This window comes from Triticum aestivum, chromosome 2A (genome assembly GCF_018294505.1).
Source record: "Triticum aestivum cultivar Chinese Spring chromosome 2A, IWGSC CS RefSeq v2.1, whole genome shotgun sequence".
Lineage (NCBI taxonomy): Eukaryota > Viridiplantae > Streptophyta > Magnoliopsida > Poales > Poaceae > Triticum > Triticum aestivum.
The window spans coordinates 739,374,635-739,388,506 of record NC_057797.1 but is presented as its reverse complement, the minus strand read 5'-3'; positions in this window follow the sequence as shown (position 1 = coordinate 739,388,506).

Here is a 13,872-nt window from a genome sequence, read left to right as displayed (position 1 = left end):
TTAACATTCTCTAAATGCTTGATTACATTTTTTGGACGCTGATACGCATCGGTCGGCAGATCTTTATAAAAGATACGCCGCCTTGCAAGCCATCGGATCTGGTTGATGGAGCCGCCGATCGGCACCTTCTATCATTGCAACATAGGGCGTGTTGCAAGTAGACTCCACAACAGAAGTCATGTTGCAGAAAATTTTACAAGAGAGGTCAAGTTGTAGATTTTTTTTCAACAGAGGTCTTGTTATAATTTTTTTGCAACAGAGGTCTTATTACAATTTTTTTTGCAACAGATGTATTGTTGCAATCTATTATTATTTTTACAATAGAGATCTGGTTGCAATTTATTTGTAACAAAGGTCTTATTACACCTCTTTTTGCAACAAAGACATTCCTGCAGAAACTCGCTATAGCGGATCGGTGACACGCGTCACATGGAAGAGACGTCGGATGCTTGCATACGATTCACCGGTTGAAGCCAAGCATTTTCCTGGGAATTGATTACAACCTGCCGTCCGATCACGCCTTGAGTTCCGCTGCACGCGCAACCGCCAGATACGAATTTGATCTGACAATACATAACCTCTAATCAGCTGGCCAAGATTGCCACTTGGACAATTTTCCTGCAACATCATCCGTGTTACAAAAGCCTTGCTACAACAATATCCATGTTGCAAAAAAAAGCTAAGATGAAAAAATTTCTGCAACATCATCTGTGTTGCAGAAGTCCTTACGCAAGAACACTCATGTTCCAAAAAAGTTAAGACGAAAAGCTTTGCAGTAAAACCTCTGTTGCAATGTTTCTGGAACAAAAGGTCAGTTGTAAAGTGTTCCACAACATTGCCTTTGTTGCATTAGTGGGGAAAAGGGACGCAACAATGTCTACACACCGGTCGGCAGATCCTTTTTAAAGATACATCGCCTTGACAGTGGTTAGATCTAGTGTCCAACACTGTCCTCGTCATTGCAACAATGATTGTGTTGCATAATTCTTTGCAACAAAGCTTATGTTGCAAAAGCCTTTTACAACATAGGTGACGTTGCCGATTTTTTTCACTATTTTTGCAACATGGGTATTGTTGTGAAAAAAGTTGCAACATAAATGATTGAAAGATCGTGGATGTCGCCTAGAGGGGGGGGTGAATAGGCGTTTTAAAATAATTATGATTTAGGCTTGAACAAATGCGGAATAAACCTAGCGGTTAATTTGTCAAGCACAAAACCTAAACCAACTAGGCTCACCTATGTGCACCAACAACTTATGCTAAGCAAGATAAGCAACTATGTGATAGCAAGATATATGACAAGAAACAATATGGCTATCACAAAGTAAAGTGCATAAGTAAAGAGCTCGGGTAAGAGATAATCGAGGCACGCGGAGACGATGATGTATCCCGAAGTTCACACCCTTGCGGATGCTAATCTCCGTTTGGAGCGGTGTGGAGGCACAATGCTCCCCAAGAAGCCACTACGGCCACCGTAATCTCCTCACGCCCTCGCACAATGCAAGATGTCGTGATTCCACTAAGGGACCCTTGAGGGCGGTCACCGAACCCGTACAAATGGCAACCCTTGGGGGCGGTCACCGAACCCGTACACTTTGGCAACCCTTGGGGGCGGTCACCGGTACCCGTCAAATTGCTCGGGGCGATCTCCACAACCTAATTGGAGACCCCAACGCTTGCCCGGAGCTTTACACCACAATGATTGAGCTCCGAACAACACCAACCGTCTAGGGCGCCAAGGCACCCAAGAGGAACAAGCTCTAGGGTGCCCAAACACCCAAGAGTAATAAGCTTCTCAAACTTCACTTCCACGTATCACCGTGGAGAACTCAAACCGATGCACCAAATGCAATGGCAAGGGCACACGGAGTGCCCAAGTCCTTCTCTCTCAAATCCCACCGGAGCAACTAATGCTAGGGAGGAAAATGAGAGGAAGAACAAGAAGGAGAACACCAAGAACTCCAAGATCTAGATCCAAGGGGTTCCCCTCACATAAAGGAGAAAGTGATTGGTGGAAATGTGGATCTAGATCTCCTCTCTCTTTTTCCTCAAAAACTAGTAAGAATCAATGGAGGGATTGAGAGTTAGCAAGCTCAAAGAAGGTCAACAATGGGGGCAAAAACGAGCTAAAGAGATGGGGAACCATTGGGGAAGAAGACCCCCTTAAATAGGTCCCCACGAATCTGCCCGTTATGTACAGAAAAACATAGAAGCGATACAACCTCTATGAGCACCGGTATAACCGGTAACAGGCAATAAGCGATACAACCGGCCCACAACCGCCCAACAACCGCACCACAACAGAGACCAGTCCGGTGGTAGAGCGGTACATGACCGGTACAACCTCCGGACCAATTCTGGAGCGGTACAACCGCTCCAAACACCGGTTGTACCGGTCAAGCGGTACAACCTCTTCCATGGGGCGGTACAACCCTCTGTGTAAAACAGGCAATATCAAAACAGCCACAACTTTCGCATACGAGCTCTGAATTCAATGAAACCAAGTTTGTCGGAAAGCTAATGACAAGGGCTAACACAATCTTGAGAGAAATATCAATAATAAGCAAATGAGAAAAGTACCATAATAAAATGGTGAGAACCCTTCCTCGGATAAGACCGGTAAAACCTCCAACACCGAAAACATCATAGAAGATGCATGCGAACTCCGTTTTCAATGAACTCAAGCTTGTCATCAAGATGACCATAAGCTCTAAGACTCACAAATGGAACCAAACAAGAACCAAGAAAGATGATGCAAGGATGCAATGGTTTGAGCTCTCGACTAATGCTACGATCAAGCTACTCCCTAGAGAGCCCCCCTTGATAGTACGGCAATCGATCCTACAACCCGGTCTCCCAACTACCACTATGAGACCGGTAAAATAGAAAACCTATCAAGGGCAAACCTTTGCCTTGCACATAGTCCACTTGAGCTAGATGATGACGATCTTGACTTCCTCAAGTTGGACCACCTTTCTTGATTGTGTTGGCTCGATGAAGACTAGTTGATTGCTCCCCCATACTCCACTATGGGTGAGCCACTCTTTGGCACATCTTCAAAATTCCATTGACACCACAATGGACGGCAAGCTTCAAGCTTGATTGCTCCCCCATACTCCATTATGGGTGAGCCACTCTTCGAGTTGCTCCACTTGAACTTGCACACTGCAAACTTGATGACGATCACCACTTGATGTCATCCTCCATGGGTTGTATGAGATCTTCCTCTTGACGCAAGACCATGGAAACATACCTAACCCCACAAAGAACTCTCACGTAGACCATGGGTTAGTACACAAAGCGTAATGGACAATGCTTACCATACCATGGGATCACTTGATCCCTCTCGGTACTTCTTCTACGCTTTGTGAGTTGATCAACTTGATTCACTCTTGACTTAGTCTTGATCAACATTGAATCTTTCCAACTCTCTTCATTTGGATGATGTCTTGAAGGTAAACATGAATGATCACACAATCTTCTTCTTCAAGACATGCTTGCAATAAGCTCAACTCACACATGACCAATCTTTGGATAATTCCTTGAAAAGCACTTTGGCCATCTCAACTCACACATGACCAATCTTTGGATAATTCCTTGAAAAGCACTTTGGCCATCTCAACTCACACATGGCCAATCTTTGGATAATTCCTTGAAAAGCACTTTGGCCATCTCATAAACTCCTTGAAACCAACACATGGACTTCAAGACAATCCTATGGACAAATGCTTCAAATATAACTCAAGGCAACCGTTAGTCCATAGAGATTGTCATCAATTACCAAAACCACACATGGGGGCACCGCATGTCCTTTCAATCTCCCCCATTTTGGTAATTGATGACAATCACTTTCAAGAGAGTTTATATAAGGAATTATTTATCACCATGCAACGCAACAACCAACAATGCATGTGTATGAGATGCAAATGCTTAGGTACAAAACCAAAGCAAGAAGAAAAAAACTCTCTAAACTTATCCACAAAACTCTCTGAAACTTCTCCCCCATTGGCATCGATTGCCAAAATGGGCGAAAAGCTTAGAAGGCCAATATAAATTATGTTCCTCCATAAGTTGTGTATTTCTCAACAAGAGAGTGGAATGCAATACACATATCCAACGGTAATACTTGGAGGAAGACCAACTATATTGAGGCACCAAGATTGCTAAAGGAATGATATGCCACAAGGACATAACAAAGAGAGACACAAGCAATCAAGCAATCAAAAGGTACCAATTGAAGCAAGCAATCAACGGGTATCAATTGAACCAACTAGACCAAAGATCCTACGAGCTACATGAATAAAGGATATTATGATATGAGCAAAGGAGTGTTCTAAAAAAACTAGAGAAGCTCCCCATGATTTGTGCACACATAAGAATTTTTGTATTTGGATACAAAGTGCACAAAATAGGATCACAGCTCCCCCAAAATCAACAGAAACTTACAACAAGTGCAAGTGATCATATAGGAAACAAAACCTAGTACTTGCAACAAACACATGGTTGAGCAACAAGTAAAAGAGGCAACTTAAGAAAGGGCTCAACAAAAATTATGTGTGTGAGTCAAGGCAAAACACTTGAGAAGACTAAAGTACGGATGAGCATTAAGCATCAATAAAGTCTTGAAAGAATGAGGCACACGGTGCAAGGCCTATCATTCCCACACACAACTACAAATGGGTTCACAAGCTTACTAATAAGGATATAAAGAACATATGCTTGTGACAACCCATCGTGAAGATAGAAGATGAAAGCCTCATCAAGACGAGGGATACCAATTAAGATGGCAAAAGCCTCGTAAAGATAAGCATGAGGAAAATAATCTTCACCACACAAGAGTGCATCAAGATGCAACGATAGAAGACACACACTCAAGGCAAAAGCTTTCACGGAGCCACCAAAGAAATAACATAAGAAAGACAAGGTGGACGTGAAAGAAAGGATATCAACTAGATATGCAACTTATCTCAAGTGTATAAGATTCTAGGTAGACGAAATCATGATGATATATATCTACAAAGAAGGATGTACACCCGAAATAGTTACAACACAAGGAACAGGATATCCAAAGGGAGGTCATACATATACCAATAAGATATTTGCTTGGAAGCATAGCACATGGCTAGATATGGTCTTGTTGTATATAAATGAATTCCTACCACACACCCATCAGACATCACAACTAGCAACAAGAGATCATTGTTGGGATGCTTTGAGAAAGGGAACACGTATCACAAGAATGAATGAATAACATGTCATGATAAAACCTACACAAGGTTGATGCAAGAAATGTGTGCATGAAGAATATGAAGATACTTGTTACCGAGTTAACATTGGAAGTATGTAGTAGATACCAATTGAAGGTAGATAGTAGTTCATTGATCATCCTAGCTCGACTCCAATAAGCACATGATGACAACACCTTCCTTGTGAGTGAGCCGAGCATCCAATGTATCTCCAATTGTTCCTAGAACAACAACACAAACAAAATGGTACCCAAACTCATTGGGACCAAAGATTTAGAAACACCAACAATACATAGGACAAACTCCACATAAATATGTGCATATAGAAAAGGAAATGAAATTCATGCACATCTCATCCAATTTGAGACTTGGTGGAGTTTCCCCTATATATTGGGTCGAAGAAAGAAAGCATGCCAAAGATACTACATGAAGTTAATATGCACGCTCAAGACTTTCAAGAACCGATACCAAATGACAAAGAAAAACCAAGTGAAGAAAAGATACCAAATGAATAAAACATCACTTGGAGGATATCCATAAAAGATACATCAAGGAATGAGATATCCATTGATACACTCAAAAAAAGGTATCAAACTCCCAAAAGAGAGGATGGTTCCAAACAAACCAAGCTCTCTACAAAGTTTCATGATGGCACAAAGTACCAAAATGAAAACGGCTTGCCTTCCACCAACACACACTTGATAAGGATCGCAAGACGAGTGTTTTATAGAAAATAGGATAGCTCCCCCAAGACTAGTGCATTGAGAGAATTTGCATTTGAATACAAAATGCACAAGGTGGGATCACCACTTTCACTATATCTAGAAAACACTAAACAAGATCCACAAGTGGTATGGAAGACAAAGGGAGATGATACAATCCTTGGCAAGAGAAATGGCAAATAAAAACAAAAGCCAATGTAAAGATGATCAATAAATTCTACCACAAAAGTGAGTACCAATTGTCAAAAGACAAGAAGTAAATGGAAATAATTCCCGGTGGTAGATAGCAAGGATATCCGACATCATCTTCACACCATACAAAAAGCAAATTGCAACTTGTAGAGCTAACATGCCACCTAGGAACAAGATAATTTACAATATCAACTCTAGATGACAATATCTCAAATGTACACATTTTCTAGGCTAGTAATATACACATAGCATATTACTCCCCCATAATGTGATACCAATTAAAGATAGACAAGAGGCAATTAAAGGATCCAACAAGAGATAATTAATGGACTATTTAGAATTTGAATTTCTCATGAGAAGACATACCACATAGTGACTAGATAAGCTTGCAATATCAATACTAAGTGGTATTCCCCATGTACCCACCTTTATAGGATTGTGAAGTGCACAAAGCACATCACTCCCCCATAATGGGATATTCCATTAATCTCTCACAAGAGCCAACTAAGAAATAAACAAGATGCAAAAGGCTCAACGCATGACACACACGTACATGATGTGCAAACCAACACACACATACTTGATTGCTCAAGATAATCAAGTTGGAAGCACAACATATACAAACACATGCAAGGAACAAAACCAAAACATGCAAGGGGGCAAGTAACTTTCAATGTAAGCAATTGAGGTACAAGTTACCGCAAGGAGGCACATTGGATATAAGATATAATCTTGATGATTCAATTGACTTGGCTTGAGACAATAAGAATGATGAAGTACCCTTAATTCTTCATAATGTAGCCAAGTCTCCAATGACCTCCAACATCACCTATTGATCAAGTTTGAGCTTGTTGGTCCCCAACCAAGTTGGGTCCTAAGAGGTTAGTCACAATAGGCTTGGCTACCCAAATGGTTCTTTGCTTCAAACCACTTTGAGTACCAACAAACTTGGCAACCACATTGCCAACCTTATCCTTCCCAAGAGAATAGATATCATCAATAATAATTGGGTTGGATAAGTTACCACTAGTGCATGAAGAAGCGAGGTGACCTTTCTCGCGACATAGGTAGCAACGTCCACTCTTCACTTTCTTCTCACTTGATTTCTCAACTTGAGAAGCATAAGCTTGAGTCTTCTTGGGAAGAGGCTTTCCTTCAACTTGAGGTTGAGAATGAGAGTGTACTTGTGGCCGCTTCCCTTGTTGCTTGTCACTAATGGGCTTCTTCTTCAATGGGCAAGATCTAACATGATGCCCTTCTACTTTGCACTTGAAGCAAACAATCTTGGCCGAATTCTTGACTTGTTCTTGGCCCTTCCTTTTGTTCACCTTGGACTTCTTATTCTTGTTGGAGTTGAATCCAAGTCCATCTTTGTCATTGGGGGATTTTTGCACACTCAAGATATTGTTGAGTGTGGATTTCCCTTCATGACTCTTTTCCAAGTCTTTCTTCAAAGAAGTGACTTGGGCCTTGAGCTCTTTGATTTCCTCTACATGGTTAGTCTCAACACAAGTACTAGAGGAAGTATAAGCTTCATCGTTAGAGCAACAAGGCAAGGAAATCAATTCATCACAAGATGTACCAACATTGTGAGTAGATGAATTACAAGGACTAGCACATGGCAATATAGCATTTTGACTAGAATTAGTGCTAGTATCGACATGAGGCTCACTAGATGTTACCTTAGAAATCATGGCCTCATGAGATATCTTTAGCTCATTATGGGATACTAGAAGATCATCATGAGAGCTTGAGAGCTTTTCATGGTTTTCTTCCAATTTCCCATAATTGCTAGATAGCAACTCAAGTTGAGCCCGAAGCTCAACATTCTCCTTCAATATGGATGCTTCACAAGAGATAGAGTTAGTAGCACAAGCATCATCATTAGCAACAAGAGGAGAAGACACCTTGGCAAGCTCTTTTGAATAAGAAGCTTTAAGTTGAGCATGAGACTCGGTGAGTTTGATGAGCTCATCCTTAATGATCCTTGAGCCATTTTCGAGGTGCTCAAAGTCCTCAAGGAGTTTAGCATGCGCAACTTCAAGCTCCTCATTTTTAGTTTCAAAATCATTGGCCACCTCAAGAGCTCTATCATGAGATTCCCTCACTCTAGATAATTCTAGAGCAAAAGTCTCCTCAAGAGATTCCTTGGTGGTTTGTTCAAGTTCAAGAGCTTGAGAGAGGTCCGCAATCTCATTAGTGTAATCACGCTCATGACCTTCCATTTGATCAATGGTGACCTCAGCTCCTCAAGACGAGATTCCAACTCATCAATATATTTCTTGCCCTCAATAGCAATAGACATGATTTCCATGAAGTTGGAACGAGCAATTTTATTCTTAAGAAGAGCTTTAAAAATCATTTCCCCCTTAATTTTTAAGGAGGCAACATCATCATTCTCTTCATCATAATCAACATCATCATCACTCTTGCCATCATCAATATCATCACAAGATATATTGGGATTCAAAGTGGGAGATACCTTTGAAGCCTTGGCCATAAGGCAAAATGCAATAGATGATGATGTAGGATCCGTTGAAGGACCATTCAAGACCACATCTTGTTCCATGGGGTGTTGGATTTCCTCTACATTGTTAGCACAACAATTTGAGGAAATATATGCATTTTTATCATGGCAACAAGACATAGTAAACATATCATCATGAGATTTAGTCAAGCAATTTCTACATGATATGAAAGGACTATCAACACAAGAATATGAACCATTTCAAGTGCTCGAAGTGTTAAAGCCCAAAGAAGGAGCATTGCAATAAGATAGTGATGAAGGATCATCCACAATAAGCATACTATCATCATTGCAATGACCAACACTACTCACCATATCATTACCTTGTGGCAAACCACATGTAGGTGAAGTAGAAGAAGTTGAGAAGACTATACAACCGGAGGTGGAGGGAGAACAATCATCCCCACAAATCTTGGACACACCATATTTTTCTTGAAGCTTCGTCCACAACTCATGAGCATCCCGGAACGGCATGAGTTGTAATATAACTACATTGCTCAAAGCATCGAAAAGCACATTAGAAGCTTGAGCATTGAGATAAGAGTTTTTATCATCCTCTAAAGATGATCTTTGGGGATCCTTTGGAGGAGAAAAACCCATATCTACAATTCGCTCTAAATTTGGATCCATGACCCTAAAGAGATTAAGCATGTGAATTACCCAAACATCAAAATTTGTGCCATCGAAACTAAGAGTGTCAGAGAATCCTAATCCCCTAGTCGACATCTTTACTCTCTAGGCGGTAAAGCCTAATAAAGAGAGACGAGGCTCTGATACCAAATGAAAGATCGTGGATGTCGCCTAGAGGGGGGGTGAATAGGCGTTTTAAAATAATTATGATTTAGGCTTGAACAAATGCGGAATAAACCTAGCGGTTAATTTGTCAAGCACAAAACCTAAAACAACTAGGCTCATCTATGTGCACCAACAACTTATGCTAAGCAAGATAAGCAACTATGTGATAGTAAGATATATGACAAGAAACAATATGGCTATCACAAAGTAAAGTGCATAAGTAAAGAGTTCGGGTAAGAGATAACCGAGGCACGCGGAGACGATGATGTATCCCGAAGTTCACACCCTTGCGGATGCTAATCTCCGTTTGAAGCGGTGTGGAGGCACAATGCTCCCCAAGAAGCCACTAGGGCCACCGTAATCTCCTCACGCCCTCGCACAATGCAAGATGCCGTGATTCCACTAAGGGACCCTTGAGGGCGGTCACCGAACCCGTACAAATGGCAACCCTTGGGGGCGGTAACCGAACCCGTACACTTTGGAAACCCTTGGGGGCGGTCACCGAATCCGTACACTTTGGCAACCCTTGGGGGCGGTCACCGGTACCCGTCAAATTGCTCGGGGCGATCTCCACAACCTAATTGGAGACCCCGACGCTTGCCCGGAGCTTTACACCACAATGATTGAGCTCCGAACAACACCAACCGTCTAGGGCGCCAAGGCACCCAAGAGGAACAAGCTCTAGGGTGCCCAAACACCCAAGAGTAATAAGCTTATCAAACTTCACTTCCACGTATCACCGTGGAGAACTCAAACCGATGCACCAAATTCAATGGCAAGGGCAGACGGAGTGCCCAAGTCCTTCTCTCTCAAATCCCACCGGAGCAACTAATGCTAGGGAGGAAAATGAGAGGAAGAACAAGAAGGAGAACACCAAAAACTCCAAGATCTAGATCCAAGGGGTTCCCTCACATAGAGGAGAAAGTGATTGGTGGAAATGTGGATCTAGATCTCCTCTCTCTTTTCTCTCAAAAACTAGTAAGAATCCATGGAGGGATTGAGAGTTAGCAAGCTCAAAGAAGGTCAACAATGGGGGCAAAAACGAGCTCAAGAGATGGGGAACCATTGGGGAAGAAGACCCCCTTAAATAGGTCCCCACGAATCTGCCCGTTATGTACAGAAAAAGATAGGAGCGATACAACCTCTATGGGCACCGGTATAACCGGTAACAGACAATAAGCGGTACAACCGGCCCACAACCGCCCAACAACCGCACCACAACAGAGACCAGTTCGGTGGTAGAGCGGTACATGACCGGTACAACCTCTGGACCAATTCTGGAGTGGTACAACCGCTCCAAACACCGGTTGTACCGGTCAAGCGGTACAACCTCTTCATGGGGCGGTACAACCCCTCTGTGTAAAACAGGCAATATCAAAACAGCCACAACTTTCGCATACGAGCTCCGAATTCAATGAAACCAAGTTTGTCGGAAAGCTAATGACAAGGGCTAACACAATCTTGAGAGAAATATCAATAAGAAGCAAATGAGAAAAGGACCATAATAAAATGGTGAGAACCCTTCCTCGGATAAGACCGGTAAAACCTCCAACACCGAAAACATCATAGAAGATGCATGCGAACTCCGTTTTCAATGAACTCAAGCTTGTCATCAAGATGACCATAAGCTCTAAGACTCACAAATGGAACCAAACAAGAACCAAGAAAGATGATGCAAGGATGCAATGGTTTGAGCTCTCGACTAATGCTACGATCAAGCTACTCCCTAGAGAGCCCCCCTTGATAGTACGACAATCAATCCTACAACCCGGTCTCCCAACTACCACTATGAGACCGATAAAATAGAAAACCTATCAAGGGCAAACCTTTGCCTTGCACATAGTCCACTTGAGTTAGATGATGACGATCTTGACTTCCTCAAGTTGGACCACCTTTCTTGATTGTGTTGGCTCGATGAAGACTAGTTGATTGCTCCCCCATACTCCATTATGGGTGAGCCACTCTTTGGCACATCTTCAAAATTCCATTGACACCACAATGGACGGCAAGTTTCAAGCTTGATTGCTCCCCCATACTCCATTATGGGTGAGCCACTCTTCGAGTTGCTCCACTTGAACTTGCACACTGCAAACTTGATGACGATCACCACTTGATGTCATCGTCCATGGGTTGTATTAGATCTTCCTCTTGACGCAAGACCATGGAAACATACCTAACCCCACAAAGAACTCTCACGTAGACCATGGGTTAGTACACAAAGCGTAATGGACAATGCTTACCATACCATGGGATCACTTGACCCCTCTCGGTACTTCTTCTACGCTTTGTGAGTTGATCAACTTGATTCACTCTTGACTTAGTCTTGATCAACATTGAATCTTTCCAACTCTCTTCATTTGGATGATGTCTTGAAGGTAAACATGAATGATCACACAATCTTCTTCTTCAAGACATGCTTGCAATAAGCTCAACTCACACATGACCAATCTTTGGATAATTCCTTGAAAAGCACTTTGGCCATCTCAACTCACACATGACCAATCTTTGGATAATTCCTTGAAAAGCACTTTGGCCATCTCAACTCACACATGGCCAATCTTTGGATAATTCCTTGAAAAGCACTTTGGCCATCTCATAAACTCCTTGAAACCAACACATGGACTTCAAGACAATCCTATGGACAAATGCTTCAAATATAACTCAAGGCAACCGTTAGTCCATAGAGATTGTCATCAATTACCAAAACCACACATGGGGGCACCGCATGTCCTTTCAATGATGTTGTAGAAAATATTTACAATTTTTCCCGTCTTCAGTTTTTTGCAACATGGGTGTTGTTGCGAAAAACAATTTGCAGCACACATGATGTTGTAGGAAAAAATACAAAAGAGGAAACACAAAGGACACGCGTCATACAGAGGAGGCGGCGGATCGCTCGCGTTTGATCCACCGGCTGAAGGTATGCTTTTCCCCATTTTTTTCAATTACATGTTTAACATTTTTTGAATACATGGTCAACATTTTTATATAAATACATTTAACATTTCTCAAATGCTGGATTAACATTTTTCAGGTACAAGTTTAACATTTTTTGAATGCATGGTCAACAATTTTTCTATATACATTTAACATTTTTCAAATACTTTTTTTTGATTTTTTTGGATCGCTTACCACATGTGTCATGTGGTAATTTTTCAAATACTGGATTAATGCTTTTTAAAGTACTTGATTAAGATATTTTTCAATATGGTCCTTTTGATTCGCACAACCCTCGGAATGAGCGGTACCTACGCAACTTTTTTCACACATAATGTATATTTTTTGTATACATCGGAAGTATTTTCTATATACATTTAACATGTAAAGTGTTTTTTTGTAATATATTTATGTATAACATTTGAAAGTATAACAAAAGTAAAAAAGGGACGAAAACAAAAAAACATGAAAAAAGAGAGGTTGTGGCCTCCTGCGCCTCACCAATCACCCGGGACTGACTAGTATAGAATCTGAGCTTCCAGTGCAAAAATAGAAATACCTGCAGCAGTGGTGTAATGCTTAAAAAGTATTTATAATACAAATTTCTAGGCTTGAACAACAGTTCATGTCCTAATCATGTGTGTGTTCCACAATTAAGAATGGATGCTAAGTTCTTTTGCTAACTCGTAGATGAGGAAAAAGTAGCATCTCACCATAAATGATAGGAGCCTGGTTAGGGTGCTGCATCACAAAAACGTACGGCAAACTAGTGAAGAGAAAAGCACAAGAATACCATATGGCAAAATATATTCGCAGCTCATACATCGCAATAAGACTAATTGTTTGTCAGAATTAGAACATCCACGACAATTTTCACCAGAGTAATAACATTAATTGTACTTGACCAAGATCAAGACTTGACTAATAAAAGTGGATGAGTATCTATTATGTGAAGTATTGGTAGTTGATACATATTAGCTTTCTGCATAGAAAATCAAGAGTTTGAGAATTACTTAAGATGGTTATGATGGTCAATTTTGCTTTGTGTAATCTTCAGACCGGTGTGTTTTTTGATACAATATCACAGCTTCTTTTTGAAGAAAAAGAGAGCTCCCCTCTCTGATTTCCTTTGTATGAAACCAATGTCTTGCTACGGAGAAGGGAAAAAACACCAAAAGAACTCTATAAGTGTTTCAGTTTATTTAGCCCCTAGACTGGGCAAGTTCGCCAAGCTTGTCATCAACCAGTAGCAATATACATTACCACAACTAAGTCATGCACTAATCAACGTGCTATTGCTGGATCCGGAGCGTATAGATCAAGCATAGACACCCAGATAGCAAGTTAACAATTAAAACTCCAAAAATGTTGATAAAATAGGAATCCAACGAACATAAGCTTCGTCTCATAACGAATCTCTCACCGTCGGGGTTGAGGAAGAAGACCTGGCACG